Raw genomic sequence first — 22,234 nt, 5'->3', positions numbered from 1 at the left:
TTCAAAATGGAAGGAGAGATAAAGAGCTTCCAAGACAGGCAGGAACTGAAAGAATATGTGACCGCCAAACCAGCTCTGCAAGAAATTTTAAGGGGGACTCTTAAAATTCCCCTTTAAGAAGAAGTTCAGTGGAAAAATCCACAAAAACAAGGACTGAAGAGATATCATGATGACACTAAACTCATATCTGTCGATAGTAACTCTGAACGTGAACGGGCTTAATGACCCAATCAAAAAGCGCAGGGTGGGGATCCCTGGGTGGCGCAGCGGTTTGGCGCCTGCCTTTAGCCCACGGCGTGATCCTGGAGACCCGGGATCGAATCCCACGTCGGGCTCCCGTTGCATGGAGCCTGCTTCTCCCTCTGCCTATGTCTCTGCCTGTCTCTCTCTCTCTGTGACTATCATAAATAAATAAAAATTAAAAAAAAAAGCGCAGGGTTTCAGACTGGATAAAAAAAGCAGGACCCATCTATTTGCTGTCTACAAGAGACTCATTTTAGACAGAAGAACACCTACAGCCTGAAAATAAACGTTTGGAGAACCATTTACCATTCAAACGGTCCTCAAAAGAAAGCAGAGGTAGCCATTCTTATATCAGAGAAACTAAAATTTACCCCGAAGACTGAAATGAGAGATGAAGAGAGACACATCATACTTAAAGGATCTATCCAACAAGAGGACTTAACGAACCTCAATATATATGCCCCAAATGTGGGAGTTACCAAATATTTAAACCAATTAATAACAAACGTGAAGAAATACTTAGATAATACTTATCTTATGCTTGGTGACTTCAATCTAGCCCATTTTATACTTGATAGTTATTCTAAGCACAACATCTCCAAAGAAATGAGATCTTTAAATGATACACTGGACCAGATGGATTTCACAGATATATACAGAACTTTACATCCAAACTCAACTGAATACACATTCTTCTCAATTGCACACGGAACTTTCTCCAGAATAGACCACATACTGGGTCACAAATCGGGTCTGAACCGATACCAAAAGACTGGGATCATCCCCTGCAGATTCTCAGAGCATAATGCCTTGAAATTAGAACTAAATCACAACAATAAGTTTGGAAGGGCCTCAAACACGTGGAGGTGAAAGACTATTCTGCTAAAAGATGAAAGAGTCAACCAGGAAATTAAGGAAGAATTAAAAAGATACATGGAAACTAATGAGAATGAACATACAACCGTTCAAAATATTTGGGATGCAGCAAAAGCATTCCTAAGGGGGAAATACATCGCAATACAAGCATCCATTCAAAAACTGGAAAGAACTCAAATACAAAAGCTAACCTTACACATAAAGGAGCTAGAAAGAAAAAACAGATATATCCTACACCCAACAGAAGAAGAGACTTAATTAGAATTTGAGCAGAACTCAAGGAAATCGAGACCAGAAGAAATGTGGAACAGATCAACAGAACCAGGAGATGGTTCTTTGAACAAATTAATAAGATAGATAAACCATTAGCCAAACAGATTAATAAGAAGATAGAGAAGACTCAAATTAATAAAATCATGAATGAGAAAGGAGAGATAACTACCAACACCAAGGAAATACAAACAATTTTAAAAACATATTATGAACAGCTATACGCCAAAAAATTAGGCAATCTAGAAGAAATGGACGCAATCCTGGAAAGCCACAAACTAACAACTGGAAGAGGAAGAAATAGAAAACCTAAACAGGCCTATAACCAGGGAGGTAATTGAAGCAGTCATCCAAAACCTCCCACGACACAAAAGTCCAGGGCCAGATGGCTTCCCAGGGGAATTCTATCAAACATTTAAGGAAGAAACCACACGTCTCCTACTAAAGCTGTTTGGAAAGATAGAAAGAGATGGAGTACTTCCAAATTCTTTCTATGAGGCCAGCATCACCTTAATTCCAAAACCAGACAAAGGCCCCACCAAAAAGGAGAATTACAGACCAATATCCCTGATGAACATGGATGCAAAAATTCTCAACAAGATACTAGCCAATAGGATCCAACAGTACATTAAGAAAATTAATCACCATGACCAAGTAGGATTTATCCCCGGGACACAAGGCTGGTTCAACACTTGTCAAACAATCACTGTGATTCATCGTATCAGCAAGAGAAAAACCAAGAACCATATGATCCTCTCATTAGATGCAGAGAAAGCATTTGACAAAGTAGAGCATCCATTGCTGATCAAAACACTTCAGAGCGTAGGGATAGAGGGAACATTCCTCGACATCATAAAGGCCATCTACGCAAAGCCCACAACAAATATCATTCTCAATGTGGAAGCACTGGGAGCATTTCCCCAAAGATCAGGAACAAGACAGGGATGTTCTCTCTCACCACTGCTATTCAACATAGTACTGGAAGTCCTAGCCTCAGCATTCAGACAACAAAAAGAAATAAAGGCATTCAAATTGGCAAAGAAGCAGTCAAACTCTCCCTCTTCGCCGATGACATGATACTCTACCAGAAAACCCAAAAGCCTCCCCCCCAAGATTGCTAGAACTCATACAGCAATTTGGTAGCATGGCAGGATACAAAATCAATGCCTAGAAATCAATGGCATTTCAATACACTAACAATGAGGCTGAAGAAATAAAAATTGAGGAGGCAGTCTCATTTACACATGCACCCCAAAGCACAAAATACCTAGGAAAAAACCTAACCAAGGAGGTAAAGGATCTCAACCATAAACACAATAGAACGCCTCTGAAAGAAATTGAAGAAGACACAAAAAGATGGAAAAATATATTCCATACTCATGGATTGGCAGAATTAATAATGTGAGTGGAGGTTCCTCAAAGAGATAAAAATTGAATTGCCCGACGAACCAGCAATTGCACCTTTGGGAATATACCCCAAAGACTCAGATGCAAGGAAACGCCGGGGCTCCTGCATCCTGATGTTTATAACAGAATGTCCAAAATAGCCAAACTGTGGAAGGAGCCTTGGTGTCCATTGAAAGATGAAAGTGTAAAGAAGATGAGGTTTATGTATAAAATGGAATATAATTTAGGCATTAGAAATGACAAATACCCACCATTTGCTTCAATGTGGATGAAACTGGAGGGTATTATGCTGACTAAAGTAAGTCAATCGGAGAAGGACAAACAGTTTATGTTCTCATTCATTTGGAGAATATAAATAATAGTGAAAGGGAATTTAAGGGAATGGAGAAGAAACGTGTGGGAAATATCAGAAAGGGAGACAGAACATAAATACTCTAACTCTGAGAAAGGAACTAGGGATGCTTTGCGGGGAGGAGGGCGGGCGGTGCGGATGAATGGGTGAAGGGCACTGAGGGGGGCCCTTGTGGGGATGAGCACTGGGTGTTATTCTGTTTGTTGGTAAATTCAACACCATAAAAATTAAATTTATTTTTAAAAATATGTTCAAACAACTAAATATTTATGCTGCCAACATGGGAGTACCTAAATATAGAAACCAATTAACAACAAACATACAGAAAGTCACTGATAATAATACAATGACAGGGGATTTTAACAACCACATATGGCAATGGACCAATCGTCTATACAGAAAATCAACAAGGGGAAAATAGCTTTGACACACTGGACCACAGGGACTCAACAGATATAGTTTGAACATTTCATCCTAAAGCAGAATATACATTCCTTTCAAGTGCACATGGGACATTCTCCAGAACAGATCATATCATGGCCCACAAATCAGCCTTCAACAGGTACAACAGGTACAAGAAGGTTGATATCACACCCTGTACATTTTTGGACCACGACGCTATGAAACTCGAAGGCAACAGTAAGAAAAAATTTGGACAGATCAAAAATACGAGGAGATTATGAACATCCTACGAGAGAATGAATAGAGGAACCAGAAAATTAAACAGGAAATTTAAAACAAATGAAAATGAAAACATGTTTCTCCAAACCTCTGGGATGTAGCAAAGGGAGTCCTGAGAGGGAAGTACATCGCAATACAGGCTTACATCAAGAAAGAAGAAGTCTCCAATACACAGCCTAACCCTACACCTTAAGGAGCTGGAAAAGGAATAGCAAACAAAGCCTAATGCCTATAGAAGAGGGGAAAATAAAGATGAGAGGAGAAATAAACAATACAGAAACAACAAAGCAGTAGAATGTAATAACGAAACAAAGAGATGGTTCTTCAAAATAATTAAGAAAATGGATCAAGCCCTAGCCAGCCTTATCAATGAGAAAAGAGAAAATACCTAAATAAATAAAACCACAAATGAGAGAAGAGAGATGACAATCAACACCAGAAAAATTAGACAATTATAAGGGATACTATGAAAGATTATATGCTAACATACTGGGAGACCTGGAAGAAATGGACAAATCCCCAGAAAAGTGCAAATGAGCAAAATTGAAATAGGAAGAAATAGAAAATGTGAACAGACCCATAACTAGCAAAGGAATTGAATCAGCAAGGCACCTGGGTGCCTCAGTGGTTGAGCATGTGCTTTGGCTCAGGTCATGATCCCAGGGTCTTGGGGAATGAAGTCCCACATCAGGCTCCTCGCATGGAGCCTCAATTTCCCTGTGTCTATAACTCTGCCTCTCTTTGTCTCTCATAAATAAATAAGTAAATTTGCAGCCAATGTGGAACAGTCTGGAGGGTCCTGGAGAAGTTAAAAATAGGGGATCCCTGGGTGCCGCAGTGGTTTGGTGCCTATCTTTGGCCCAGGGCGTGATCCTGGAGACCCGGGATCAAATCCCACATCGGGCTCCCGGTGCATGTAGCCTGCTTCTCCCTCTGCCTGTGTCTCTGCCTCTCTCTCTGTGACTATCATAAAAAAATATAAAAGAAGAAGTTAAAAATAGAGCTACCCTATGATTCCAAAATTGCACAGCTAGGTATTTACCCTGAGGATACAAAAGTAGTTTAGTAGATTCGAAGAGGAACACGTAGCCCAGTGTTGGTAGCAGCGTTATTAACAACAGTGAAACTGTGTATAGAGCCCAGATGTCCATCGACAGATGAATGGGCAGAGACGATGTGGTAAATATACACACTGCGACATCACTCGGTCATCAGAAGGGAAGAAATGAAGCCATTTACAATGACGTGGGAGAAGGGGAAAGGACTTATGCTAAATGAACTCAGTCAGAGGAAGACATATACCAAATATCATACAATTGCATTCACATGTGAATTTTAAGAAACCAAACAAACTGACAATGGGGCGGAGGGGGGGATGAGAGAGCAAATAAAAAAACACACTATTAACCCAAGAGAATAAACTAATAAATACTAGAGGAAGGTGAGGGGGATGAGGAATCAGGCGATGGGGATAGTGGAGGGCACCTGTGACCAGTACCAGCGTTGTATCCAAGGGATGAATCAGTATGTGGTAATCCTGAAACTATATCATACTGTGTTTACAAAGAGGAATTCAAGTAAAACTTTAAAATAATAATTGATAGTATTGATGAAACATGTGCGCACAAGAGATAAAATCAGAAAGGCAACTGAAAATCAAATAAAGAGTCTTTAGAGTCACAAATCCCCGCCTTAGCTCAGCTCAGGAGAAGCCTGCCATGTCTATTCTGACCACAACAGAGGCCTGGATTTTGATTCTCTGGGGAAGCCACTGACTTGGTGGAGTCAGGCTATCTTTGAACCATAACCTAAATAGAGTGCATAAAACTAAACTGCCCAAGATACTAGGAGTCCCGGTGCAGGCACATGCCAAGACCCAAACTCTAACCATACACAGATATAACCCTAACACTACACTTAAGCCTAATGTTAACCTAAACCTTAAACAAGACCTATCACTAATCGAAAACCAAGCACAAACCCCAAGACCGAAACACATTCACTGAACCTTCCTGCCAAACCTCACCCTAACTCCTAAACCTATTCTAAACCCTTAACCCTGAGCGATACCTTAAATCTAACCCTAACCCTAACCTCTAAACCTAAACTTAACTTAATGTACTCAAATCCTATTCCTGACCTTAACCTGTACCCTAACCCTAACCCTCTAATACTAATCCTATCTCATACCCCAAACTGTACCCTAACCCTTACCCTAAAACTAACCCCTAACCCACTCCCTAAATGTATCTCTTACCCTCTTCCAAAACCGTACCCTGACCCTGACCCTGACCTGTCCCTAACCCTAACCCCTAACCAAACAGTAACCCTAACAGTAGTTCTAACCCCTATCCTAACCCTAACTCTCGCCCTATTTCTTATCCTAGACCTAACTATAAACCAAACCCTAACCCTAAACCCTAACTCTAACTCACACCCTAACCCTAACTGCAAACCTAAGCCCAACCCTAACACTAACCATAACCCTAACCCCAAATCCTAAACTCCATATGTCCTGAAGCCAAAGTGCTGGTCCTGAGGAGGACGGGGTTCCTGTCAGGGTTGACGTGGCCCCACATTTTCCTCAAGCCTCACCATAAGACCTGAGGAAGCTGGGGGCTCCTGTCAGCATGGATGTGGTCCATAATCTTCCCAAACCTTCACAGTGGGTTCTGAGAGGGCTGGAGACTCCTGTCAGTGTGGATGCGGCACCCAAATTTTTCTTAGGCCTCTCCACAGGCCCTGACAAGGTTGAGGACTTCTGTCCCCATCGACGCATCCCCATATTTCCCCAAGTCTACACTGGGGGTCCAGAGGAAGTCAGTGTCCTGTTGTGTCCATGTGGCCTCAAGTCCTCCCGAAGCGTCACTGAGGTTTCTGAGGAGGCCGGGGCTCCTGTAACCATGAATGCGGCCGCCAGCTTCCAGAAGCCTCAACTTATGTCCTGAGGGGCCTGGGAGCTCCTGCCAGAGTGGACCTGACACCACAGAGTCCTGAAGCCTCCCCGCGGGTCCTGAGGCTGCTCTGGGGCTCCTGTCAGCATGGATGCGGGCCCACAATTTCCTGAAAACTCCCCGCGGGTCCTGAGGTGGCTCAGGGCTCCTGTCATTGTGGATGTGAGCCCACATCTTCCTGAAGACTCCCCGCAGTTCCTGAGGCGGCCCAGGGGCTCCCGTTAGGGTGGATGCGGGCCCACATCTTCCTAAAGCCTCACCGTGATTCCTGAGGAGACCGGGGCTCCTGTCAGCATGAATGCGACCCAATTTCCCCCTGAAGACTTCCCGCAGGTCCTGTAGAGGCTGCAGCTCATCAGCGTAGATGCGTCCACACGTCCCCCTCAGGCCTCCCCAGCACAGGCAGTCAGTGCAGGGAGAGGAGGCCTACTGCACATGCATGCCCCATGGGAGGGGCCTGGGCTCGGGCGCCCCCTGCGGGACATTCAGGCGCTGCAGGAGGCTGTGCAGGAGGCAGCAGGTGCTCCATGGTCCCCCACCCGCCTCCTTTCAGGCTCCAGCTGGGGCCTGTTAGCTTCGGAAACATCTCACTGAAAAGGAGCCCAACAACCGATTTCCCCAGAAATACTTAAGGACAAGGAATTGGAGCCCACAGGACGTGAAATGAAATGTGGACCAGACTTTTACCACGTCCTGCAAAACTCACTCAACAGTTTTCCACTGTGGGCAGGACCGCGGGTTGGTGCAGCCACCCTGGAAACAGTGTGGAGGCCCCTCAAGAAGTTACAAATAGAGCCGCCCTGCGACCAGCAGGTGAACGGCCTGGAGCTCACTCCGAAGATACAGATGCAGTGAGACGTGGGACAACTGCACCCCAATGTCCACCGCAGCTCGATCCACAGTAGCCACACTGTGGGAGGACCTCGGGCCCTGAGGCAGATGATGGATAGAGAGGATGGGAGATAGATGATGGTCATAGAGAGAGAAATGGTACTCAGCTATCAAAGAGAAGGAGATCTTTCCATTTGCAATGATGTGGATAGAACTAAAGATATCATGTTAAGTGAAGTAAGTTACTCGGGAAAGAGAATGACCGTGTGGTGTCATTCATAGGTGGAATTAAAGAAGCAAAGCAGATGAACTATTGTGAACGGAAGGAAAGACAAATACGATCAAAACAGATGCAGGAAACACAGACTCTTAATGATAGGAAATGAACTGAGGGTCGCTGGAGGGGTGGGGACATAACAGGGGAAATAGGAAAGTGCTGTGTCTCACTCTGTACTGCTTCTCCAATACTGATTTGCTATCCAGGGTTATTTGTTGAGGAGGATGGATGTTACGGTTTTTTTTTCCTATTTCTAAGGTCTGCCACCATGATTTTGATAGGAATGACATTGAAACTGAGGGTGGCTTTAGGAACTGTGGACATTTTCACAAGATGAGGCACCCACCCCAGGAGTCTAGGACAGCCTCCCAGAGCCTGGTATGGCTCAGTGCACAAGGCTTGTGCTCCTTTGGTTCAGTCTCATTATTTATTCTCCGTGATACTCCTGAGAAGACCTTCACGTCCTTCCTTTGCTTCCTAGGTGCTCATTGTCGGGACACAGCAAGGCTACTCTGCTCTGTAGGGTCAGTTTTTGTCCCGTGACTTTACTGAACTCACTCCTTAGTTCTAACAAGTTTTGGTGGAGGCTCTGGGGTTGCCTGTTTCTAGTTCCGCATCTTCAGCATATAGGGACAGTGTGACGTCCCCCTTCCAGGTGTGGAACCTTTTATTTTTACAGCTTAATGTCATAGAAATCCCCACTATTGAATCAAAACTGAGCCCAGGCCAAGGGCAGGAAGCCCCTATTAGAATGAGAACAGAGCTCAATACCCTTGAAGGCCCCATATCAAAATGTAAACAGAACTTGAGGAATTGCTCCAGCCATTCTGGAGGTCCCCGAGATCAGCCCTTAAAACTAAGCTAAAACCCACCTCAGGGTCCAAGTCCCTGCTCCGCTCTGTCGGGTATTCTTGGACACAAGCTCGAGGTGGTAAATAAACCCTCGTGTGTTTGCATCAGTGTTGGCTTCTCGGAGGTTTCTCGGATTCGCAATCTTGGGCACAACAGTCTGAGATAAAAAAAGAAAACCAAAAGAAGCTCGGACGCAGGTAGAGTGAACACAAGATTCTGAGAGAAGCGGCAGAGACCCGGGGGCTTGGGGGCTCTTCTCTGGAGGCCCCTGCAGCCTGGGTGGCAGGATGCTCAGCCCCAGAGCCAGAGGACCCAGAGACCCCACCCGCATCCCCCCCATCTGGGCCTGGTCTGAGGGAGCAGCACAGCGCTGCCCGCTGGAGACCAGACAAGCTGACTCCCACCCCGCCTCTGACCCCGCAGATGCATCTCCCAGGTAGATGTGCACCTGAGAATCAGCGCCATGGCCAATCCCCAGGCCCCGCACAGACCACTCGCTGCCACCAAAGTGTTGGACCACAGAGGCTGCAGAGCTTCAGCTCTGCTTGGAAAGTAGGGTCCAGCTTCCTTTGTACTTTGTGCATTATTTACATTTATTTTCTTTTATTCTTTTTTATTAATTGCCTTATTTTAATTTTTATGTATGTACCTTATATATTTATTATTTTTACTATCATGGTACTTTAATTGTGTTTCTTATTTTGGAATTTAGAATCTTTAACAAGCAGGCCAAAATCATCTGGTGTTTTTTATTTTGGGAGGGCAGTTGTTATTGTTTTTCTTTGTTTTCCTTTTTCTTCCTTCTTTCTTTTCTGGAAAAAATAATGAGATGGTGAAATTCACCTCCAAAAAATAATATGTGGTAGTACTCACAGCCAGGAAGTCCATCAATTCAAATATATGATGTCTAACTACAGTTTAAAACAATGATTATAAAGATAGCATCTGGGCTGGAAAAAGAGCACAGAAGAAAACTAGAGAATCCCTTACTGTAGAAAGAAAAGAATTAAAATCTAGTCAGGACAACGTTAAAAATGCTATAACTGAGATGCTGTCCCAAGTAGAAGCCTTAAAAACAAGGAAGGTTATGGACCACAAAGGCAGACTTCGGAACTCAGCCACTTATTAAAACAATAACATTCATATCATGGGAGACCCCAAGATTAAGACAGAGGAAAGGTGGGGTTTCTCAGCCATTAGAAACGACAAATACCCACCATTTCCTTCAACGAGAATGGAACAGGAAGTTATTATGCTGAGTGAAGTAAGTCAATCAGAGAAAGACAAATATTGTATGTTCTCAATATAGATAATAGTGAAAGGAATATAAGGGAAGGGAGAAGAAATGTGTGGGAAATATCAGAAAGGGAGACAGAACATAAAGACTCTTAACTCTGGGAAACAAACTAGGAATGATGTAAGGGGAGGAGAGCGGGGATGGGGGTGAATGTGTGACGGGCACTGAGGGGGGCACTTGACGCGATGAGCACTGGTTGTTATTCTGTATGTTGGCAAATTGAACAGCAATAAAAAATAAATTTATTATTAAGTAAAAAGAAAGAAAGAAAGAAAGAAAGAAAGAAAGAAAGAAAGAAAGAAAGAAAGAAAGAAAGAAAGAGTGGCACCTGTGTGGCTCAGTTAGTTAAGCTTCTGCCTTAGGGTCAGTTCATGATCCAGGTCCCAAGGAAGGCTCCCTGTTCAGCAGGGAACCGGCTTCTCCCTCAACCTCTGCCCCTCAAGCACAGGTTTTTCACTCCTCTCTATCTCAAATAAATAAATAGCATCTTTGAAAAATAAACAGACAAACCCAGAGGGAAGAGAAATTTCCCATGTAGAAGATTTTCAAACAATATATGCATACATTCTACCCTCAAGTTCCTGAGCATAGCTTCCCAAACTTATGTGTGGAATACACATAGTAACTTCCTTCTACAAAACATAATATGAAAAACTTAAAATAATAATGATAATAGAATAATAATAATAAAATAATAATAATAAAGAATCACTTTACTACAGAGAAACCTGACAAACACTACCTCAGAAAGATGATCAGATCGATACCAAGACTGATAAATCATGTTGATAGTATCTATCCTTTATATGATACAATGAAAATGGCATTATATCTCTGTATATAATCCACAAAAACAGTTCAATCATGAGATAAACACCAGACATGTCCCAGCTGAGGGAAATTTTACAAAATACTCTACTTCTCAAAGTGTTCCAGGGCAACAACAACAAGGAAAGACAGAAAGACTGTCACAATCCAGAGGAGCCTCAGAAAACATGAGGACAAATGGAGTGTGGTATGAGGGATGGTGATTTAGCAAAAACTAAGGAAATCTGAATAAAGCATGGTCTTTGGTTATTGCGAACATTTTAATATTGATTCATTAGCTAATATTTGTACCGTACTGATATAATATATCAATATTTGGAGAAATTGAGTGCAAGTGCATGAGAATTCTCTGTACTATCTTCTCAATTTCCCTATAAATCTTTGTTTTCTTTCTAAGAAATAAGATTTAATTTGAAAATTGACTTAAATGAATCAGGCTCCAGTGAGAAGACATTTTAAGAATCGTTGAATTATCTTTTGCCTTATTCTTAAAAAGTTCCTTCGATGGTTACAAAGTAAGAATTTTATATCAGAAGGAAAGAAAAACACTTATGAACACGCATAATGCCTTCTCAACCTGAAAAGCAGTAAAGGATAATAAATAGCAAAAATCAGATAAAAATACTTCTATTAGGGATCCCTGGGTGGCGCAGCGGTTTGGCGTCTGCCTTTGGCCCAGGGCGCGATCCTGGAAACCCGGGATCGAATCCCACATCGGGCTTCCGGTGCATGGAGCCTGCTTCTCCCTCTGCCTATGTCTCTGCCTCTCTCTCTTTCTCTCTCTGTGACTATCATAAATAAATAAAAATTTAAAAAAAATACTTCTATTATAATAGATACCATATTGCAAGTGCATTTAAAATTAGCAATGTAGGGGAGATCCCTGGGTGGCGCAGCGGTTTGGCGCCTGCCTTTGGCCCAGGGCGCGATCCTGGAGACCCGGGATCGAATCCCACGTCGGGCTCCCGGTGCATGGAGCCTGGTTCTCCCTCTGCCTGTGTCTCTGCCTCTCTCTCTCTCTCCTCTGTGACTATCATGAATAAATAAATAAAATCTTAAAAAAAAATAAAATAAAGTAAAATAAAATTAGCAATGTATAACATTTATTTCCTTGACATTTGACTTCCAAAGAGTTCATAGTATTTCAGTGTCAGTTGAAACAGGGGAAGAATCTCTGGGAAGAATCCTTCACATAATAATAGGACCATTGGTAATAATGTCTCTCAATTATTTCCAAATCCATAAAGATGCATTTCCTGATGAGTGACTGAGCTGTGAAGAAAGAGATGAGAAACCCTCATCCCTTTGAATTACTTGTGTCAGAATATTTTAACCATAGTATTATGGATACTAAATTATCCTGGAAACAGGAAATATGTCTCAGAGTGGAATCTGAGCAATCAGATGGGGAGAGAAAAAATGCTTTAACTCGCTCCTGCACTTTTAAAGACAAAGGAGAACTTTTCTATGTACAAAGTCAGTTGTCAAGATAGCCTTAGGGAATAAGAGTCATGCAGCATGGAATCCTGCTGCACAGCTGGGACGCCCATGCCCACGTCTTCCTGATCTCAAATCCCTGGGCCTGTCCCACAACACAGGTAGCCACGCTGAAGTCATTTGCAATTTCTCTCTTAGGAGCTCCAGGGAGAGCGGCATGAGCTAGAAAGGACGGGACGGGTTATGTGGAGGCCGAGAACTTTATGGCCATTCTACTTGTTAAGTATTAGCACACGTCCAGCAATCCCAGGCCCCTGTGAAGAAGAGCTGAAATTTGCATTACTTCAGTTACTGTAAAAAAACAAAGTTTACAGATTAATGTCTTAGAAAGCCCCACAATAGAATAAAAACTGAGCCTAAGCAAAGGGTTGGAAACCCCAATTAGAATGAGAAGAGAGTGATCCCTGGGTGGCGCAGCAGTTTGGCACCTACCTTTGGCCCAGGGCGCGATCCTGGAGACCCAGAATCGAATCCCACGTCGGGCTCCCAGTGCATGGAGGCTGCTTCTCCCTCTGCCTATGTCTCTGCCTCTCTCTCTCTCTCTCTCTGTCACTATCATAAATAAATAAAAATTTTAAAAAAAGATTTAGAATGAGAAGAGAGCTCAATGCCCTTGAAGGCCGCATATCAAAATGTAAACAAAACTTGAGGAATTCCTCCAGCCCTTCTGGAGGTCCCCAAGACCAGCCCTTGAATCTAATCTAAAACCCTCCTCAGGGTCCAAGTCCCTGTTCCACTGTGTGGCATATACTTGAACCCATGCTCGAGTTTGTAAAACAACCCTCGTGTGTTTGCATCGGTGTCGGCTCCTTAGTGGTTTCTCGGATTCGCCATCTTGGGCACAACACCCCCATGACCCCTCCCCACCTGGACTGACCTCCTGTCCCCTAACACCCATGCTGACCCTCAGTCACCTCCCCGCCCACAACAGCTCGGCACAGGCCCTCACACAGTTCCACAGGCATGGTGGGCACTCCCGCCGTTCCCAGCCTCCCAGGGGAAGGAAGGAGGTTTTGGCAGGACACACTACCATGGTGGCCCCAGGGCTCCCTGCCCAGGAGAGCACCTGGTGACAGGTCGGGGTCTGTGTCCCTGATGCCAGCTCCTCCACCCTGTTTTTCCACAGGAAATGAAGGAGGAGGCCCTGGTCTCCTCCAGGGACATCACGCAGGTGGACCTGGATGTCAACAGGACGTTCAGCAGTGACATCATATTTTGGGACTACTACGGAGTAGGGTGAGGTTGAGGGTCCAGGGGGGATCAGGACCCAGGGGAGAACCGGGGCATTCCGGGTAGGGAAAACGGGACTTCTGAGGCGGGGGGCAGAACAGCAGCCAACAACATATCGCTCCATGGTAGGGTGTTGGGCATGACCTCTGTGCCCCCACACCCAGGGCCTCGGGGATGAGGAGGCCACCAGGATGGGGCCTCCAGGGGTTGACATGGGAGCTGAACACCAAAGGGGTGAGGGACGACCCCCTGAGAAGCAGGGGATGGGGTGGGGACATGGGGGGAAAGAACCGAACCTGGGTGCCAGGCAGAATGGCCACGGCGGGAGCAGGACACACTTCGATCCCATGAGGGTCAAACGGGTCAGAGTGAAACCCACTCTCGGTGCTTTACATGTTTCTAAGTTCTATGCATTTAATTTGAGACAATTTGCAATTTGAAAACACACATAGTATGATGAACCCCAGATAATGCCCTGGTCCAGCCAGGGCCATTCACTGACCACACCCGGCCCCAGGGGCTGGTGTCACAGAAAACCCCAGACTGGAGTCTCCTTTAAGTGTAGACGTCTCCTTGTGCATCTTAGAAGAAGGGGATACCCTGTGTCCGCAGGCCCCCCACGACATCTCCCTCATTCCCCACTGCCACTCCATCCACCTACATCATCATCCTCAATGGCATCCCACCTACACCATCCCCCTCAAACCCACACAGCCCCACATAATCCCCACCCACTCTATACCACAACACCATCCCCCTACACCATCCCCCACACTCCACCACCATCATACCACTGCCCCCACACCAACCACCCCCACACCATCAGCGCCCAGCAAGGACCTGGTGCAGGTGCACCCTGTGGGACATGCTCAGCCTCCCAGGGTTTCTCTGGATACCCTACTCCCTTCAGAAGCCCGGGTGTCCCATAGAGTACCCAGGAGTTGCAGGGAGGAGGGAATACAGGGAGCCCCAGACAGGGTTTGTGCAGGTGAGTGGTGCAGAGGAAGCACTGTGCCCTGCCTCCGCCCACTGGCCGTCCTGGAGGGCGGCACACCCTGCACAGGACACCAGCCCCTAACCCAGGGAGATCAGGACTGGCCTGGCCCCGGGCTCTGTGTAGGTGGGTGTGATTTGAGCCCCCGCCCCAGGCCCAACAAAAAGACTAATGGGATCCAGCCCCCGATAGCCCTGTCCAGTCCTGGATTCTGGCCCCACGTTGAGCGTGCCCTCTCACAGCTTTATGTGGCCTCCTGGGCCCTAGGCGTGCCCCACAGTTCCAGGTCACTGACCTAGGGCAGCCCTGGGGATCCCGGGACACCCAAGGTTGGGGAGAGCAGAGGTAGGCTGGTGGGCTCCACCCACACCCACACCAGGACGCAGGTTCTTCCAGTTGCTGGGGCCCCAGGGGCCCCGAGGCTAGGGTCCAGCTGCCCTGCAAGGACCCAACTAGGAACCCATGAGCTACAGGTCAAGATCAGCTCTGCTGTCCTCAGAACCATCTCTCAGGCTGAAACCTCAGGACACACGCCCCCACCCGGAGTCCACACATGCTCCCAGGTGGGGGACTCCAGCAATCGCATCGCCACCCATGTGATTCTTGCCCTCTCCTAAAGGACAGAATGGTCTCCTTCCCCAGGGGAAGGCGCGCACCCTGGGCTCTGAGCCCATTTGCTGTAGAAGATCAATAAAGTGTTGTGATGTGAAAATGCACAGCCAGCCTGTTTCTGTGTCTCCCAGAACTCTGTGCACGGGGCATGGAGAGACCCACAGAGAGGAGGAGGGGGCAACACCCAGGCCCCAAATAGCCCCTGCATGGGCACTGCAAGGCACACACAGTTGACGTACCCACGTGCCTTCCAAGGGCGGCCAGACACCAGGGTCATGACCCCACAGACTATCCTGGGACTCAGCCTGTGTCCCATGGGCCAGGAGGGCCTGGGACAGAGTGACAGCCAGGGAGCCTCAGGTCACCAGGGTCTGTGTAAAGCGACCTGGGAGGTCTGTGCTCCCTCTGTCAAGGGGCCTGGGGCTGGCTGGTTTCTGGGGCACTTCCTGCCATCCCCGCATCTCTGTGCCTGTGTGCCTGGGGAACAGAGGGCCTGCGGGGCGGTCAGTGGGACCCAGGAAGGGATGTCAGGACAGCAGGCCCTTGTGTTATGCCCAAGATTGCAAATCCAAGAAACCACCGATGAGCCGACACCGATGAAAACTCCCGAGGATATCTTTACAAGCTGGAGCTTGAGTCAAAGTGCACCCGACACAGCGGAGCAGGGATTTAGACCCTGAGACTAAGATGCGTAGCAGCTTTATAGGGGCCAGTGGCCCTTGGGATACACAGAAAGTTGCACAGTCATGTCGGTCCACACGCAGGTGGCCGATTGAAATCCACCTTACCTTATGAGATCCACTTGACCTGGCATATTACTTTGGTCAGAAACGGCCCACAGTTTTGGTGGGCACAAAGCAGGGTTACATTCTTATGAGCAGATTTCTGATTAGGGTGTGCCGAGTGGCTTGACTGGGTTGGAGCAGCGCCTTAAACCATAAGCAGGTCATGTGGGGGTCATAGGGGAGGTGGCGGGTGTAGCACAAAATAGAATCAGTCCTGCTCTGCTTGTCCAGGGGTAGGGGATTTTTGTTAAATTTCCTGGGTCCCACAATTGCAGCTCACACACCTGGGCCACCCTCACCAGGTGGACTCAGTGTGCACACCTTGTGGTGCAGGATCTCTCACACTAGCGTGTCGAGGGCACCCTCCTCGCCCTAGTGAGTAGGGGCTGGGAGAGCATGGGGCTCGGCATGAAGGCCAGGCAGCACAGGGTACCGAGGAACCACAGCCCCATCACCACCCCTACTCCAGCTCCATGGCTCCCCAAAATGGGCACCCGGCTCCTCTGAGATCCCCCCAGGGTGGCCCCGAGGTCTGGCTCCCTGCTGGAGAGGCATCGGGGAGAAGAGAAGCAGCCGGGGCACAGTGGGACCCAGTGCCGGACATATAAATGTGGCGGAGCCGGACCTTCCAGCTCAGCTGACCCTCCAGTGTAAAGTCACTGCACGAGCGAGCCTTGGGTCAGCCAGGAGAGCCCAGATAGCCGCCCAGTGCCAGCACCAGAAAAGATGTTGTGCCAACCATGTCGGTGTTTGGGTTACCCAGCCAGAGGATCAGATAGCTGCACATGATAGCTGCATGTAATAGACACACACACTCCCCAAAACCAACAAAAGTCGGAATCCCCCAATGTTGTCAAACAGCAGTTGGATGCTTACAGACACGACGGTGTGGTCCCCAATAGGATACATAGAAGACACTATAAGCCATAATTGCAGAGGTGCTGGAGGCACGGAGATGTGCCTTCTGGGTTCCAAAAAGGAGCGCAGAGGGGCAGGAAGCATCCTACGGGGGGGGGGAGGGGCATGATGAGCATGTGCTTTGCTAAGCTCATGATCCCGGGGTCCTGGGGAATCATGTCCCACATCAGGCTCCCTGCATGGAGCCTCATTTTTCCTCTGCCTATACCTCTGCCTCTCTGTGTCTCTCATGAATACATAAATAAAATCTTTAAAAAAGTAAAAAGATAAAAAGATGAGAAAGGACCCAAATAAAATAACAAATGAGAAAAGAGAAATAACCAACACTACAGAAATACAAATGATAATAAGAGAATATGATGAAAAATTCTATGCCAGAAACCTAGAACCTGGAAGAAATTGATCAATTCCTATATATATATATATATATATATATATATATATATATATATACACACAACAATGAAAAATGAAGAAATAAGAAATTTGAACAGTTAACCAGCAAAGAAACTGAATCAGCAATCAGGGATCTCCCAACAGGAGACACTTAGATCAATAGAACAGAATGGAAAGCTAAAACAAGATACAAACATGTATCTATTTTCCAAAAATGGACAACAAGGCAGGAAGGAATATCCAATGGCAGAAAGACAGTCTCTTCAACAAACCCTAACCCTGACCCCAGGATAAGAACAAATGGTGTTGGGAAAACCAGGCAGCCACATGCAAAAGAATGAAACTGGACCACTTTCTTACACCATATATATAAAAAATAAATTCAAAATGGATGAAAGACCTAAATGTGAGACCTGAAACTATACAAAGAAGAAAAGATAGGCAGCAACGTCTTTGACATTGGCCATTGGATGTTCTTTCTAGATATGCCTCTGAGGTGAGGGAAACAAAAGCAAACATCCTATTGGGACTTCATCAAATTGAAAAGCTTCTGCAAAGTGAAGGAAACAACCAATGCTAAAAGGCAACATACAGGAGGAGGGGCAAGATGGCGGAAGAGTAGGGTCCCCAAGTCACCTATCCCTACCAAATTACCTAGATAACCTTCACGTCATCCTGAAAATCTACGAATTTGGCCTGAGATTTAAACAGAGATCAGATCTAATGCTACACTGAAAAAAGTTTGTGCAACTATCAAGGTAGGAAGATGGGAAAAAGAAATAAAGAAACAAAAGGCATCCAAGGGGGACGGGACCCACGAGGAGCCGAGCTAAGGCTAGGCCGAGTGCCCCCGGGTCAGGAGAGCTCTGTCCCAGAAAATCAGGAAATGCACCAATCTTCCAGGGTGGAATGGGCCTACAGGGATTCAGAGCAGGACCCCAGGAGGGCGGGGATACCCTCGGGCTCCATGGGACACTAACAGACACCTGCACTCCCAAGAGAGTGCATCGAGCTCCCGAAGAGCTGCAGGGCACATTCATGACCCAGGAGCAGCTCTGAGGGGCTCGGGCGGTGGCTCTCTGTGGAGAGGGCTGCGGGTCCCTGGGAGCAGCTAGGCGGCGGTGCCTAGGGCAGAGGAAGAGGCTCCGTGTGGAGGGGGCTGTGCGGCTCCAGGAGCAGCTCATAAGGGCTGGGGCGGCGGCTTTGTGGAGAGGCGGCTGCGCAGCCGGGAGCGAGAATCCAACAGCAAAGGCCCCAGAGCACGGGTCCCCGGGACACAGCCCAGGATTCGGCCTCCCCCGGGACAGGCAGAGGCCTGGAGGGCCCAGGACAGCAAGGACGCACCTGCCCAGAGCTGAGCAGATCAGCAGCCCCACACCGGAGGCTCCAGGCCCTGCAGATGGACTGCTCCGGAGTTATGGCGGGGGCTGAATACAAGTTTTCAAATCTGGCCGCTGCCACTGGGATTGTTGCTCCTTGGGTGTCACGGGGTAAACAAGCCCCACTAAGCGCTTCACCAGGCAGGGAGAGAGGAGCTCCCCCAAGGGCTAACACCTGAAAAAAGCACAATATGACCCTCTCCCACAATACCAACTAAACAGACAAGTTCCAGGGGAAGTCAAGGGACTTAAAGTATACAGAATCAGAAGATACTCCCCCATGTTTTTTTTTTTATTTCTGATTGCTTCCCCCACCATTTCCCCCCTTTCTTTCTTTTTCTTTCTCATTTTATTCTTTTTTGCTTTTTGTCTTCCTTTTTCCTTTTCTTTTCCTCTTCTCTTTCCTTCTTTCTCTCCTCTCTTTTTCTCATTTTCCCAATACAACTTCTTTTGGCCCCTGTGCACTGAGCAAAGTGACTCGAAGGAAAACATCACTTAAAAAGAAAAAAACAGTCCGCTCTCCCACAGAGTTACAAATCTGGATTACAATTCAATGTCAGAACACCAATTCAGAAGCACTATTATACAGCTACTGGTGGCTCTAGAAAAAAAACATAAAGGACTCAAGAGACTTCATGACTGCAGAATTTAGATCCAATCAGGCCGAAATTAAAATCAATTGAATGAGATGCAATCCAAACTAGAAGTCCTAATGACCAGGGTTAATGAGGTGGAAGAACGAGTGAGTGACATAGAAGACAAGTTGATAGCAAAGAGGGAAACTGAGGAAAAGAGAGACAGACAACTAAAAGACCAGGAAGACAGATTAAGCGAAAAAAACGACAGCCTGAGGAAGAAAAACCTATGTGAAATTGGGGTTCCCAAGGGTGCCGAAATGGACCGAGGGCCAGAATATGTATTAGTACAAATCATAGCTGAAAATTTTCCTAATCTGGGAAGGGAAACAGGCACTCAGATCCAGGAAATAGGAGATCTCCCCCGAAATCAATAAAACCCGTCCAACACCTCGACATTTAATAGTGAAGCTTGCAAATTCCAAAGATAAAGAGAAGATCCTTAAAGCAGCAAGAGACAGGAAAATCCTGACCTTTATGGGGAGGAGCATAAGGGTAACAGCAGTCTTCTCCACAGAGACCATGCACGCCAGTAATGGCTGGCAGGATATACTCAGGGTCCTCAATGAGAAGAACAAGCAACCAAGAATACTTTATCCAGCAAGGCTCTCCTTCAAAATGGAAGGAGAGATAAAGAGCTTTCAAGACAGGCAGGAACTGAAAGAATATGTGACCTCCAAAGCAGCTCTGCAAGAAATTTTAAGGGGGACTCTTAAAATTCCCCTTTAAGAAGTTCAGTGGAACAATCCACAAAAATAAGGACAGAATAGATATCACGATGACACCAAACTCATATCTGTCGATAGTAACTCTGAACGTGAAAGGGCTTAATGACCCCATCAAAGGTGCAGGGTTTAAAACTGGATAAAAAAGCAGGATCCATCTATTTGCTGTATACAAGAGACTCATATTAGACAGAAGGACACGTACAATCTGAGAATAATGGGTTGGCGAACCATTTACCATTCAAATGGTCCTCAAAAGAAAGCAGGGGTAGCCATCCTTATATCAGGTAAACTAAAATTTACCCCGAAGATTATAGTGAGAGATGAAGACGGACACTAAATCATACTTAAAGGATCTATCCAACAAGACGACTTAATAATCCTCAATATAAATGCCCCGAATGTGGGAGCTGCCAAATATTTAAACCAATTAATAACCAAAGTGAAGAAATACTTAGAGAATAATTATCTTATACTTGGTGACTTCAATCTAGCTCTTTCTACCCTCGATAGGTCTTCTAAGCACAACATCTCCAAAGACACGAGAGCTTTAAAAGATACACTGGAGCAGATAGATTTCACAGAAATCTATAGAACTTTACATCCAAACTGAACTGAATAAACGTTCTTCTCAAGTGCACATGGAACTTTCTCCAGAATCGACGACATACTGGGTCACAAATGACATCTGAACCGATACCAAAAGATTCTGATTGTCCCCTGCATATTCTCAGACCATATGCCTTGAAATTAGAACTAAATCACAAAAAGAAGTTTGGAAGGACTTCAAACATGTGGAGGTTAAGGACCATCCTGCTAAAAGATGAAAGGGTCAACCAGGAAATTGAGCAACAATTATAAAGTTTCATGGAAACTAATGAGAATAAAGATACAACCGTTCAAAATCTTTGGGATAAAGCACAAGCAGTCCTAAGGGGGAAATACATTACAATACAAGCATCCATTCAAAAACTGGAAAGAATGGAAACACAAAAGCTAACCTTACTCATAAAGCAGCTAGAGAAAAAAACAGCAGATAGATCCTACACCCAAAAGAATAAGAGAGTTAATTAAAATTCGAGAAGACCTGAAAGGAAATCGAGACCAGAAGAAATGTGGAACAGATCAACAAAACCAGGAGTTGGTTCTATGAAAGAATTAATACCATACATAAAACATCAGCCAGTCTTATTAAAAAGAAGAGAGAGAAGACTCAAATTAATAAAATCATGAATGAGAAAGGAGAGGTCACTACCAACACCAAGGAAATACAAATGATTTTAAAAACATATTATGAACAGCTATACAGAAATAAATTACACAATATAGAAGAAATGGACGCATTCCTGGAAAGCCACAAAGTACGAAAACTGGAACAGGAAGACATAGAAAACCTGAACAGACCAATAACCAGAGAGGAAATTGAAGCAGTCATCCAAAACCTCCCAAGACACAAAAGACCAGGGCCAGATGGCTTTCCAGGGGAATTCTATCAAACGTTTAAAGAAGAAACCATACCTATCCTACTAAAGCTGTTTGGAAAATAGAAAGAGATGGAGTCCTTCCAAATTAGTTCTATGAAGCCAGAATCACCTTAACTCCAAAACCAGACAAAGACCCCACCAAAAATGAGAATACAGACCAATATCCCTGATGAACATGGATGCAAAAATTCTCAACAAGATACTAGTCAATAGGATCCAACAATACATTAAGAAAATTATTCACCATGACCAAGTAGGACTTATCCCTGGGACATAAGGCTGGTTCAACACTCGTAAAACAATCAATGTGATTCATCATATCAGCAAGAGAAAAACCAAGAACCATATGATCCTCTCATTAGATGCAGAGAAAGCATTTGACAAAATAGAGCATCCATTCCTGATCAAAACACTTCAGAGCGTAGGGATAGAGGGAATAATCCTCGACATCTTAAAACCCATCTAGGAAAAGTCCACAGCAAATATCATTCTCAATGGGCAGGACTTGGAGCCTTTCCCCTAAGATAAGGAACAAGACAGGGATGTCCACTCTCACCACTCCTATTCAAAAGAGTACTGGAAGTCCTAGCCTCAGCAATCAGACAACAAAAAGACATTAAAGGCATTCAAATTGGCCAAAAAAGTAGTCAAACTCTCCCTCTTCACCGATGACATGATACTCTACCTAGAAAACACAAAACCCTCCCCCCA

Source organism: Canis aureus, chromosome 34 (assembly GCF_053574225.1).
Source record: "Canis aureus isolate CA01 chromosome 34, VMU_Caureus_v.1.0, whole genome shotgun sequence".
Taxonomy (NCBI): Eukaryota; Metazoa; Chordata; class Mammalia; order Carnivora; family Canidae; genus Canis; species Canis aureus.
This window is presented reverse-complemented; position numbering follows the sequence as displayed.